Source organism: Lissotriton vulgaris, chromosome 4_1, assembly GCF_964263255.1.
Source record: "Lissotriton vulgaris chromosome 4_1, aLisVul1.2, whole genome shotgun sequence".
Taxonomy (NCBI): Eukaryota; Metazoa; Chordata; class Amphibia; order Caudata; family Salamandridae; genus Lissotriton; species Lissotriton vulgaris.
Window position 1 is genome coordinate 383,321,310 of NC_141691.1, and position 14,297 is coordinate 383,335,606.

At 41.0% G+C, this 14,297-nt stretch overlaps 1 protein-coding gene across 2 annotated transcripts in view; it reads left to right on the forward strand.

Annotated features, from left to right (window-relative positions):
- LOC147718781 (transmembrane protein 182-like) overlaps window positions 1-14,297 on the forward strand; it is a 202,615-nt gene that overhangs the window by 61,674 nt on the left and 126,644 nt on the right. The gene's annotated exons all lie outside the window — the stretch shown is intronic.

The window sequence follows — 14,297 nt, forward strand, 5'->3', positions numbered from 1 at the left end:
GCAAATTAGTTTAAAATCAGATAACATTAGAAAACTAACCATAGAACACAAGGGCCAGTTGTAGCGAGCATTAAGTTGAACTTGGCCAAATGTTGATGCCAAAGCAAATGAGAGTGGCAATTGTTCATGCCAAATTTTCAGGATCAACAATTGTGAATCAAAGCCCCCCCCCCCCTTGTTAGGGGATTCCTTAAGCTTAAGTAACATGTACGATTTAACAGATAAAATAACATATTAATGCAAATGCTTTATGGCATGAAATCATGTGAATACAAACAAACAAAAGGTAGTGGAAAAGACCTGGATTGCACTTCTGTTCTGTTTCAGCAGCCAGTTTATCTTTCACTACAAGTCATGTCGTTGTCCATATTTTATTGATTCACTACTACTTTTGTGTTGTTGTTGTAGGACTGGTTCTGAGAATGAGCTTATGGCAAGAAGGAGTTGGTGGTATCTTGTGCATGATGTACAGCCTGAGGGGATGGGGTAGGGCTCATGGAGAGCAAACAGGGCCGGACTGGGAACTCAAAACAGCCCTTGCAATTGTTTTGGGCCGGCTCCGATGGGGGGGGTGGAGGGGTGCAAGTGTGCAATGCTTAAGGAAATGGCCCCCAGCACTGCTGCTTGATATTGCAACATCACTGCAAACCCGGCCCCCACCCTTCCTGCCTGAGGGACAAAGGCCCAATGCCTGATGCCCACTACGGCCAGTCCAGTCCTGAGAGCAATACCAAGTAATGCATTTGAAAAGGGGGTGAATAGTGTCAAAATAGCTGCAGTCGCTGTGCTGTGCTGAGCAGTGTTTTCAGAAGAAATACTGATTTTTATTTAACTTTCATTTAGAGCTACATTAAAAACACAGCTATATGTATCTGCTAATGACTGCTGTAGCGTAGTTGGGTGTTTGGACAAATATCGAGTTAAAAATATCTTTTTATTTTTTTATTTTTTATTTTTATTGACAGCACAGAGTGAAAACATAGCAAAGACGTTGCTAATATACCAATAATATCTATACACAAAAAAAAATTATATACAGAATGGCAAAAAAAAGGAGTACAAAATACAAGAAATATACAATGTTAAACAAACAATTCATACCATTTTAAGAAAGATCACATGCACAAACAAATTTTAGAATTTTAAATAAAGTTGGCCCAAATGTTCTCAAATTTAAGCGAAGACCTGGTGCCCCTAATTCTGGCTATTCCTGCTTCCATGCTATGTATTTCATTGACCACCATTTCATAATATGTGGCGGCTGTGGTGCCCTAGCTATCGTAAGTTTAGCACAGGAAAGTAGAATAGTAATTTGAGCCTGTTGCGGTAAGGTACTACTATGTATATCTAGGAGTACAGTAGAGGCAGAAAGCAATGGTGGCCTAGCTAATTTTAGTTTCAAAATTTTGTCCAAATTAAGCCAAAAATCATTCAATAGCGGGCAGGAAAATAGCATATGTTCTATATTAGCGCCCACCGTATCACATTTAGGGCATTTGGTACGCTCGGAGCATTGTACATTTGAAGACCATTTAAGAATCACTTTCGGGGTTTGATAAAGCAGACACGAGGTTTTAAATTGTTGTAATTGTAGGCTGGCGGATTGTACTGAGTTATTGATTTTAGAGAGAGAGTGTGCAATCTGTTCTGGATAGATGGTCAGTCCCAGTTTAGAGCTCCATTTCTCTGCTAACTTGGAACAATCGTATTTTACATAAGATATTAAACAGCTATAGCCAGTGCTAATTTCTGATTTGGTCTTAGATGAGTAGAGGCACTCCCAAATATCAGAGTCTGAGATAGTTAGAATTTTCATTTTACGGATCAAAAAATCATGTATCTGAATATATTTAAACCTCATAGGCTCCGTAAGATGGTATACATTTTTTAATATCTCAAAGTCTAAAAAGCTGTTGGTACCATACAAGTCCCCCAAGGTTGCAATACCATGAGTTGCCCACACAATAGCCTGGCTGTAGTTAAATATCCCCGGGAGTCCTGGGTTACCCCAAAGTCGTAATTTAATGTCAAAAAAAGAGGTCTTACAAAATAGCAAAATGCCAAACTAGATCTTAGCAATATCTCGAGCAGTCTTAAATTTGACTCTTTTGTAGAACTTTGGGTCATTCAATCTAAGCAAAAACATGCTTGCATCAGTGTTCAGCATTATGGTATGAAAAAACAAATGTCTTGAATCAGAATTGAGCAGGGAACGAAGACGCCCAATAAAGGTAGCCCAGAAGTAAAGTTTAAAGTCTGGGAAGTTAAGTCCTCCCATATCAATAGACCCTTTTAATGAAGATAAGCTCTTTTGTGCTTTCCGGTAACCCCAGATGAAACTGCTAAAAATTCCATCGAGTTTCTTAAAAAAACTTTTATTAACTGCCAACGGAATAGAACGAAAAAGATAAAGAAACTTAGGGAGAATTTTCATCTTGATTAAGTTAATTCTACTAATGATATTTAGTGGTCATTTATGCCATTTTTAAAGAAGCAGCTTGGTTGATTTAACAAGCACGTAATAGTTAATGGGGATTATGTCACAGATTTTTGATGACATTTTTACCCCTAAATAGTTAGCAGCCTGACATATCCCCAAAGTTACCCCCATAGGTTTATAGTTGACAACTATCTAGGTTTTGTTCACATTTAATTTATAGCCGGAAATATTGCCAAATTTTTCTGCTTCGACCATAATACCCTCTAATGCTGATTTGACATTGGAGGAATATATCGCAATGTCGTCCGCATATGCAGGTATTTTCAAGCAATGGGATCCTGAGCTAAACGGGATTATCCTCGGTTGTACGAGGAGTGCCAGCAGGAATGCCTCGATGGACAGGGCAAAGAGCAGAGGTGACAGCGGGCACCCCTGCCGAGTGCCCCGTGCAATTGAAAAGGCAGAGGATAGCATACCTGAATAGCTGATTTTAGCCGTGGGTTTATCGTACAGAGCCTGAATCCAGCTGACCACTTTGCCCCTGAAGCCAATGAAAGACAACACGGACCAGAGGTAGTCCCACCCCACCCGGTCAAAAGCCTTTTCGGCATCTAATAAAATCATGCCGAGTGGGGAGGTTTCTGTCTCTGCTATGTCGAAGGCTGTGATAGCTGTGTTAATGTGGGTCGTAGTGTCTCTACCCAAGACAAATCCGTGTTGCTGTTTGCTAACAATCCGAGGGAGAACCACTGCCAGCCTGTTTGCCAAAACCTTAGCGAAGACCTTCACGTCTGAATTAATCAGGGAAGTTGGCCTGTACGACCCGCATTCTTCAGCTGGTTTGCCCTTTTTTAAGAAGAAAATTATTTTTGTTGTGTTCCAGGAGTTCGGGCCTTCCCTGTTGCCTCAATATGTTGTATAACTAGGAGTAGACGGGGAATTATTTCCTCCATACAGATTTGATATAATTCCACCAGAATTGAATCTTCCCATGAGGCCTTCCCCTTAGGTAAGGATATGATAGCCTGCCTTAGTTCTAGCTCGGTAATATCATCCGACAGATGTTCTAAGCCAGATAGGTTGCATTTTTCCTTAAAGTTATTTTCCAAATAATCTGAGATATCAGATGTAAGTGGTTGGTTCTCTGGGGTATAAAGGGTATTATAATACTCCGTAAATTGTGTCAGTATCTGCGCCGGTTGGTTATAAATAATTTGATTTGCACCTTTTATACATTTAATACGGGTCTGAGCTCTATCATCTGCCACTTGATAAGCCAATAGCTTGCCAATTGTATCCCCCCCTTCATAATACAGAACTTTGGTCTTATGCATTTTAGCGCAGCTTTTTTCAATAAAGGTTGTCTTGAGATTAGATTTTAATGTTCCAAGTGTAAGCTCTGTTTCAACGATATTAGTGGAGCACAAATGAAGCGAGTCAGCCAATAGAATTTCATATTCCCTAATATCTGCTATTAGTTTATTATTAGTTTTACGGCATTCCGAATTCTGTTTATAAATATATTGTTGTGCGTGGCCTCTAATGCTGGCCTTACAAGTGTCCCAAATGCAGATGTGAGAGGCCGTATGAAGATTTATTTTAATAAATTCACTCAGATGCAACTTGAGCTGAGAGATGTAACCAGTATCGGTCAATAGATAACGGGGAATTGAAAACAATCTTGGAATATTTTGGCCTTCAGAGTAGCTATATGTTAATAAGATAGGGTTGTGATCTGAGGAAACCCGGGGGCACTTTTCCATAGAGCTATTCTGGATTATTTGATCCATTGCCCATGCCATGTCAATACATGAGCAAAGTTTATGAGGGGCTGAGTAGAACGTATAACTAGGTATGTCTGGATAGAGAGAGCGCCATACGTCTTTAATATTGTGTACCCTACTGATATCTAGAATAGCAGCCCTCACTTTATGCATACACTGAAAAGTACCCAGCCTTGTTGTATCCTGCTGGTAATCCATAATACCATTAAAATCCCCCATTATAATAAGTTCTCCCTCCCACCCCAACAATTCCAAGTTCAGTTCATCAAAAATAAAAGCTTCATCCGTATTGGAGCCATAAATTCCACAAAGTACATATTTATGATTGCCGATACAAACTTGCGCTATCACCCAGCGACCCAGTTTATCAGTACCAGATTTGATTGTTTCAATTCTAGATCTTTTGTCTTTTAATATAGCAACTCCCCTAAGCGAAATCTGTTGAGAGGAACAAACTATAACCTCATAACCCAGCTGGTTAAGTAACTTTCTATCCTTATAAGAAATATGTGTCTCAGATAAAAAAAATTAGCTGAGGATTGTACAGCCTTAATGCTTCAGAGATAAGTTTTCTTTTGTTCTTGCTATTTAGGCCTGATACGTTTCACGCTAAGCATTTTAAAACATGCATTTTAATCGGTAATTTAAACCAGTTTTGCCATACTGTACATTATTGTGCAAAAAATATAGTGACAAACAACAATACCTTCTTTTCAAATTCAAACCTTCCTCACAAGGTGCTGTCTTTTTGAATTTTTTAACCCGACCCCAAACAGCTACCCCTCAGAGAGCGTGGGCCCGCCCTCCCCCCCTCAACCCAGAACCAGAGGGAGCCCCCTCCGTGACTTCTGCCGTTGTATTGGCAGCTCAGAGCACAACAGCACCGGGGCCCCTAGACCACCCGCCTTTCTTTTATAAACATCAACAAAAGATTTTTAAAAAAAGGAAGCATTTCAGTTGCTACCCCCCCCGAACTAAAAAAAAAAAAGGTCAAGGGGAAAAAAGAAAGTACTCATCGCAAAAATTTTAACTCAAAGCTTAGCTCATCTTAGACCGCATTATTTCTGCCTCCTTCTCATACGAGAAATAATAGGTATGAGCTCCTTTAATGACTTTTAAACAAGCAGGTTCCTGCAAAAATGCTTGTCCCCCAATGGCTTTTAAGGGGTCTATCAACTTTTTTAATCTCCACCTCCTATCCATTGTAAGTTTGCTCAGGTCTGAGCGTACAAATAAAGACATATTCTCAATCTTGATTGGAGAGTTTGGGCGTGCTTTTAAAGCTACTGCCTGCCTTAAGAGAAAGTTCCGAAAATAAATAATAAACGGCCTTGGGTATTTGCCTTCCCTATTCTTCTGAAATGGGGGAAGACGGTGTGCTCTCTAGACCTGAGAATCCCAATCCCAATCAGCTAAATCAGGTAGGGCTTTGTTTAGTAATTTCACAATGTAAGCCCTTGCGTCCGACCCCTCAGCCCCCTCCGGAATACCAAAGAGTCTCAAATTTGATCGGCGTTGGCGGTTCTCCAAGTCCTCGACCTTCAATTGTAAAGCAAGAATCTGACTTTCATGGTCATTCAGAGCTGTCTCAGTGTGAGCTGCGCTCGCTTCGATACCAACAACTCTCTGCTGAAGGGTTTCTATTTCCTGTGACATCCCACCTAGTTTTTAGAGGTCATTTCTGTCAGTGAGTTCTGAAGCTTGGTATTGTCTCCCCGTAATTGCAGAAAGTGTTCTTGCGCCTCAGCACGGTGGCTAGTTAAAGTGTGTAGGATAACCTCAAAAGGGGACATTTCAGAGCCGCGTTGTTCCATGCCGCCTGACGAAGTATTATAGGGGGAATCCGAGTTGCCAGAAGGCATACATGTTGGTAAGCCAAGACCGTGACTTGATACTTCGAGCCTTACAGGGGAAGTTACCAATACTGAGCCCCATTAGTAGGGCCAAGTAACGGGGCAGTGTCTACATCCACAACTGGAGTAGGGGGAGCTGGGGAGACAGGCGGGGGTCTGCACAGTTTATCTGAGATTCATCAACCGGAAGAGTGGAGCCCGACAATCGAAGGGTCATATTTTTCACTAGTCCCTAAGCCTAAATCAATTTTCTAAGAGGACTTTTGTCCAAGTTTATATACTTTTTATAGCTGGAGCGGTGTTACTTAGGGATAGACCCTCTGCTGGTGGTCTTTTGCCTTTCTTACTTTGGCTGTTTTCTTTTGTTTAGCTTTGCCCCTCCGATCCGCCATGTATTTGGCTATGGAGTCTCTACCCCTCGTCCCATGCTCCTCTCCCTCCTCTGTCTCCTCTGTCTCCTCATATTCCGAGTCCTCAGGAGAGCAGCTTCTTGCTCCTCCACCTCTACCTTCACCTCCACCATCACCATCACCATCCTGCGCCTCCACTATGGGAGGTGTCACAGTCATAATAGCTGAACTAGCGCTGTTTTCCCCAGTAGAAGATTCTGGGATTCCAATTACAATTCCGGCTCCCCAAATGTAATCGCTTCTTGAGGAGTAGGGTCCAAACCTATTCTTAGTTCTGTTCCTTCTGCTTGTGTCGATATACTGATAGGGTCGAATGTCTGACATAATATCGACAGACAGAATATCGAAATACAAAAATATCGGAGCAAAAATATCGACATCAAAAATATCGGAATCCTATCTTCATAAAGGTAAGTACAAAAATATCGAAAAAATAATATCGTAGTACAAAAATATCGGAATCAAAAATATTGTTTTTTTAAATGTATTAATAATAATGTAAAAATAATTTTAAAATACATATAATTTTACAAATATTAAATAAAAATATTAAAACAAAATTAAAACTAATACATATACATTTAAAATAAATAAAACACTTAATAATTTAATGTAATTTTTTTTAATGTTATTTATTTGATTTAATGTAATATTTTTTTGTTTTTACCCTGTACGCCTGTACCCCAAAAACCCAAAACTGACCCTGAACCCTAAAAATATCCCTGTACCCCAAAAACCCAAAACTGACCCTGAACCCTAAAAATACCCCTTTACCCAAAAACTGAAAACTGACCCTGAACCCTAAAAATACCCCTTTACCCAAAAACTGAAAACTGACCCTGAACCCTAAAAAGACCCCTTTACCCATGAACTGAAAACTGACCCTGAACCCTAAAAATACCCCTTTACCCAAAAACTGAAAACTGACCCAGAACCCTAAAAATACCCCTTTACCCAAAAACTGAAAACTGACCCTGAACCCTAAAAATACCCCTTTACCCAAAAACTGAAAACTGACCCTGAACCCTAAAAATACTCCTTTACCCAAAATTAATTAATATTATTTAATTACCAATTAATTATTAATTAACAATAACAATAAAGTAAATATATTAGCACATTAGCTGTAATTAATTTAATTTATTAATTAATATTATTTTTCCCAATTAATTAATTAAGAATAACAAAAAATTATATATAAAAAAATTACTATAATTAATGTAATTAAAGCATTAATATTAATTAATTACCAACTAATTAATAATTATAAATATGTACAAAATTATATTAATTAATTAACTAATTAATATAAATTAATTACCAATTAATTATTAATTAAAATATGTACAAACATATATTAATTAATTAATTATTATTAAATTACTTCCCACCCTATTCCCCTATAAACCCATAACCCGCTACGGAACATATTTATCAATTAATCAATTATTTAAAATTAATTAAAAATTATTTCTCAATTAATTAATTAATAATTCCTACTAATTAATAATTAATTTAACATAATTAAATTACTTCCCACCCTATTCCCCTATAAACCCACAACCCGCTACAGAAGTAAAAGACAATATTTAATTAAATTACATTAAAAATAAATAATAAAACATAATAAATACAATATAATATACACTAAATGTATTTAAAAATTGATATTAGTAACATCAAAGTTATTTATTTCGATATTATTGACATCGATATTTAAAACTTCGATATTACTGATATTATACTAATATCGATATTAAGACTGTCGATATTACTTACCTTCGATATTTTGTCCCATCGATATTTAAACTTCGATATTTTTGTATATCGATATTTAAAAATCGATATTTTGTCGGTGTACCGATAGGGTCGGTTTTGACACATGGAGAAGTTGTATTAATTTCTTCTTTTTCCTTTTCTAAGGAGCTCTCCGGTTTGATTCTAAGATAGAGTGCGAGTTGTTTGCTTCAATCGTACTAGCAGGACAAATACCATCAATAATCAAAGTAGGAGGGCGCAGTACCTGTTTGTTCCCTCCGATGGCTCTCACTGGTGATTTTGCAGGTGGTTTTGCTGTAGTGTTCGGCAGGCTTGAATAAGCCGTGATCGTAGCTGACAGAGCTGTAGTAGAAGCTACAGTTGAGACCCGAGCCGTCAATGGTGTTGTTACTTGGTCAATTACCACAGTTTTAGCTGTCCGAGTGGATCTAGGTACGTTTTTAGGAGCCATTTCCTCCGCTTTCTGTAGCTTCAGCAGGTTCTTCTCCTCTCCAAATTTCGTAGCGCGAGGCGCTCGTCCTCGACCAAGTCGCCAACCTGTCCAGCCGTAAGCCGATCCCTTGCTTAGGTAAGCCAGGCGCTGGGTGGGTTGTTGCACCAAACGGCGAATCAGCCAGAGCCAAAACATTCAGCGACCTCGAGCAAACCTCTTCCTATGCTGTGAGGTGATAAGGTGACGGCACTGCAAAAGAGTACCGACTGTCATTATCTGCAGTTCACCATTGACAACTTGCCGGCATGTTCACAATATAGAAAAGCTTCATGAAACGTGAGACCATCAGCGTGTTCTTTACCAAAAGAAGAGGAAGCATATGGGCTCACACAGGCTATTCCCATTGCATTCTGGTACTTGCAGTGTTGTTCTTCTTTAAACAGACAGAGCTTAATGTCCCTTAAGCGTGGAGAAAATATAGGTACGGCACACACTCGACTTAAAAAAATATGTAGAATGTCATGTTAGTGTGCTCTGCCTTCTCATTTATCATTTATCAACAGTTTCTAACAGCTGATTTCTCCCCGTTGGCTCTCACCCAGCTTCCGTCTCGCCTCCGCTGTAGGCATCAGAGTTCTCGATGGAGATCGCCGCAGATCATGTTGAACAACAGAGCCTTGCCGGTAAAAAGACACTTTTTCATCTCATCATAGTCACCACCACCATCGAAGTGCCGGAACGCCGGAGGTTTCTCAAGCTCCACAGACCTCAGGTACAATAGCACGCTGGGTGTAAATATAACTAAAGTGCTTCCAGCATCAAAAACGGGTATATCCACGGGAGCCCCGGTGGCAGCTGTGTTCTAAGGCGTCTTCACGACAACAGGAGGAAGGTCCTTCTCCTACCTGGCCGCCAAGACCTGGAACTCCCTCCCGACCGACCTGCGCCTGACCCAAGACCACCTCGCCTTCAGGAAGAAGCTCAAGACCTGGCTGTTCGGGTAGTAGCAGCACCCCCTCCCCTAGCGCCTTGAGACCCTCCGGGTAAGTAGAGCGCTCTATAAATGTCTATGATTGATTGATTGATTGACTCCACCATCTTGGACCGCCATGTCGAGTTAAAAATATCATGCAAACAAAATATTGTTTCAAGAATATCAAGGACAAGAATATTGTGAAGGTAAGTATCTATGGGAAACAAAGTTTTACTATACTTAACTCCACATATATGTAGTTAGGAATAGTAAATCTATACTCACCTACTTCCACTTACATACTCAATATGTTGATCCTGCAAAAAGAATTGAATTCTCGCTGGTTTTGCCTCTTACTTTTGTCTCCTGCCACATGAGCTACATAACCAATAGTTTAAAACAGAAACATAAGAGTTTTTGTAGCTCCTTCAATTTAGATGATCAGAGACGTTCTTAAGAGAGGGGACATTCTCTCTTTCTGCACTGAGTACAGATGAACGCATGCACACCCTCATAGTTTGCCCTTCTCCTGGAAATACCCATACTTAAATTAAAAATTCCAGAGTGGAAAGTATTGATGATTATTTGTTTGAGTCAGGAAGGGACGAATCAAAAAATATTTTTGACTAACAAATGGTTAGTTTATACAATTATGGGAAAGCCATCCATTTTGTCCTGATCAGCCCCTCATTTTTAGGTTGAGCCTGCAGCAGCGTGCAGGCACTGCTCGCTTTGCGAGTCATGCATACTTCAGTATGGCGTGGAAGCTCCGCCCACTCTCCACCTATCTTTTTCATTGGCTTGTGTTGCACAGTATGTTTTATTTAGATTGTGAGCACTATTTTCTATTTTCTTCCCATGCCCCCCCGCAGTCCGTGCCTTCTCTCCCCCCCGCACTCCTGTTGTTCAAGCCCTCTCGCCCGCCGGCACTGCTGTTTGCAATGCAATAGGTCTCAAGTAAATGCGAGTCCTATTACACTGCAAATGCCTGTTTTTTTTTACATTCCGCATCTCAACTTCAAAACTTGTGCCAAGTTTGTTTATTACACCCCTCGGTTGTGTTATGCGTTATAATTCCAGGAGCCGCGTTAAAGACGGACACAATCTCACCCAATGGTCTATGACAATTGTAGTAACTAGAGCCGCCCTGTTGCTCCAGGTGTGATACCATTTTTCTTGCTCACCGCACACAGTCAACTGGAAGAAGCAAGCTCTTAGATAGCTGGGGATTTAAGAGCTATATAAATAGCACATACATGTCCCCCACTCAAAATGCCCCGGCGGCTGCTCGTTTTCTTCCCGCACCCACAGCGGCAGGGCATCCCTATAGGTATTGATGTTCCTGTGCCTAGGCTGTTGCTTAGCATCCAGCATCCATGTCAAAGGAGGAGGGCGCAGCACGTGAGGCTGCCTGAAGGTCCGAGGGGCCCTGCTGGTTTTTTTTCGGAGGACCTAGGGGTGCCGCTTTCTGGATTAACTCAAAAAGAAGAAGGGGCAAAAGTTCAAGAAAAAGGGAATGGGTGCCTTTGGTTGTGACCTGGCGGAATACTTGGAGACCGCGGGTCAGGATGGTGAGTCCCAAATTCCTTCTTGATTACCGCTGAGCAGTGGGTCATGTGTTGGATGCACAAAGTTAGGACACCCATATAGCACACTATGCAACCTGACAGTTTTCTCTAGGCAACCAGGTTTCTAATCCTGGCTTCCCCGCTTTACCGCTCTGTGTGATTTTGGGCTAATTATCTTCCCCAGTGAAAACTCATGTTGACCAGTTACGAGTAGTTTTCACTGGGTCCTGTTGCTAAAGTTTGCTTGCGCCTACTGAAGTAATACAATGTGTCCATGGAGAGGCTTTTAAAAAAATAACATATCATTATTTTACATTTTCCACTGTGTGGGGAGGAGGAGGGCACTTAGATACTTCAGCTAAGGAGAAATACAGAGCCCTTGGCTATTGTGATGCACTTTGGGCCAACTTTCATTCACAAGTAGGGCATGCCCCCATCTATGACCCTTTTCCCCACCTCAGCATTTACACTGATACAGAAACTAGATGTGTGCATCGCTTTAAAAACACATACCCTGTAGGCGCCTAAAAAAGGCTTTGGATTGTATGAGTTTTTAGGGTCATCCTACCTCACCCCGCCACCTGAAATGTAAAGTAACGGAGGGAACGTGTGTTCGGATTGAATTGACTACGCTTGGCTTTCTATGCAGAAATGCAAAGGAAATTTACCCACTGTGTACACTAGTGTTATCTGGCAAAAGAATGATCACATGGCATAGAGAACACAGCCCATAGTGGTATAGAAGTTGTATACCACGGACGCTCCTTCAGCTGTCATCACCAATGCTCGTGCCGCTGTTGGAAGTGAATTCTATAGACTGTCTCATGAACTGGTCGTGACATGTGACGTGACACACAGATAAGTCCTGGGTGGGAAAAATGTCAAAACTCACCTTTATATGTGTTTTTAGTGTATCTACGCTTGATCCAGCGGACCGCCGTGGCTATTCATATTAAAGGGCGGAACTTTACATGTTCATTTATTCATTCAGCTATGCATCCAACCAGTCATCTAAGCACAAACAGATCATCCAGCCATCCGTCCACTTACTCATCCAACTATTCATCCACCCATTCATTATCCATTCATCCACATGTCCTTCCGTCCACCAGCCCACACTTCTTCATATTCATTCATCCATCCATTTATCTCTGGAATATTTCCTTCCTCCCAGGATGCTTGTTTCCGGTCCAGGGAGGTCCTTGCTTGGCAGATCGGTCTGGACTGTTCCCATGAGGCTCAGTGTCAAGACTGATTTGCATATGGCTGGGTCTAAACTGGGATGGCATGGTGAGCAAAAGAACAATGGATTTAACCCAGATCTCTTGACTGGAGGTGAAGGTATGATTTATTCACTATTCCGTCCATCATTTGTTTGCGCAGCAGTTTTTCACCCTAATTGGGATGGGTATGTCCAGACGTGGGTCCCTTGCTCACTGTGCCACTGGATTAAAGCTAGCCTGGCTGATGAAGGGTAATACCCAAAAACCGGTCCCAGGATGCTTGTTTCCAGTCCAGGGAGGACCTTGCTTGGCAGTTCGGTCTGAACTATTCCGATGAGGCACAGGGTCAAGACTGATTTGCATATGGCTGGATCTAAACTGGGGTGGCTTGGTGAGCAAAAGAACAATGGATTTAACCCAGATCTCTTGACTGGGGATGGATGTATTGTTTATTCAGCATTCCGTCCATCCATTGTTTGCGTAGCACTGCTCTTGGAATCTGGCATCTATTGATTCTCCTCTAGTGTCTGTCCTCTGCTTGTAATTCAAGTACTATTTCCAACCTCCGCTCTCCTGTTGTTTTCTTGGTATTATATGAGGTAACAAAAATGCTTATAACACTATTTAATTATACCTTTTCAACATACTGCTTAGCAGCTACAATGCTCTACAACAAAGCTTGAAAACACTGGCAAATCCAATAACTCCGGCTAAACACTTATAATGTCCCAAAGTCTAAACCTAATGGCTATGCCAATGCTTGTTTGACTGATGCTGGTGGTTAGTGACTCTCAAAGTGCCCTGGGCTCTGCTAACCAAGCCCGGGGCCAGTGCTATATAATCTAAAGGCATATGCTGAATGGTATAATTCTAATTGGTAAAGACAGCCTACCTGTAAGTCCCTAGCATATGGTAGGGCATATAGATGTAGAGACCCAAGTGGCCTTAATGCACTTAAGTATGCACTGCTGTGGTGTCTGGTGTCATTTTAAAGCCAGACCTGCTTTGTGGGCTGGATTTGAAACAAAAATGGACCCAAATGTGACTTTGGAATTAATGGGACTACCAAAGTCCAAAACAACCTTTTTATTATTTATATATCACCCCTAATGTTTGCCCTTAGTGCTTCAAAGTTAGGGTGGATAGTTATAAAAAGCAAGGACAATAAAAAAGAGGTGTTTAACGCCCTGGTAGGGAAGAACAGTCAAAGTAGTTTTTCCCTATTGTATCGCTGCTAGCACCAACAGGCTAACGTGGGGAAGCCTTTATAAAATATATTAAAGTCTAACCATGGATTGAAGCTAGTTGGACATATTACTCAAATTATCTAATTAATAGTTGCATTAAACCCAAAAACTTGCCACCTCGGATTTATTATAACTATTACAGGAAAGTAGTTTTAGAACTTACTAACCTGAACTTACCTAAAGCAGCTCTGTAGCAGCCTCTTCTATTTGTGAGCCTTTGACAGCCTGAGCCAATCTCCTCCCTGAGTAAGTGTGAAGAGGCCTGAGGTGGCAATATTACAGTTAATTGGTGTGAGGAGATCCCTTTCCAGGAGAAGCCAGGGAGAGGAAGGGGACCGGGTAGGTAAGCTGGACTTCAACACCAGTGGCCTCTGCAGAAAATGTTAAATGTTAAATGTTTAAATGTTAAATGTTAAATGTTAAATGTCGTATACTTGTAAAGCGCACAGCTGCCCCAGCAAAGGGGTGTCCCGGCGCTGTATACCGCTGGGGAACCCATCCTGGCTTTCCCTGTGAGATGGTCCCTCCAGGGCATCTCCAAGGTGAAGACAAGCATGCCCGGCGCTGATGGGGCCGTTAGTAGATAT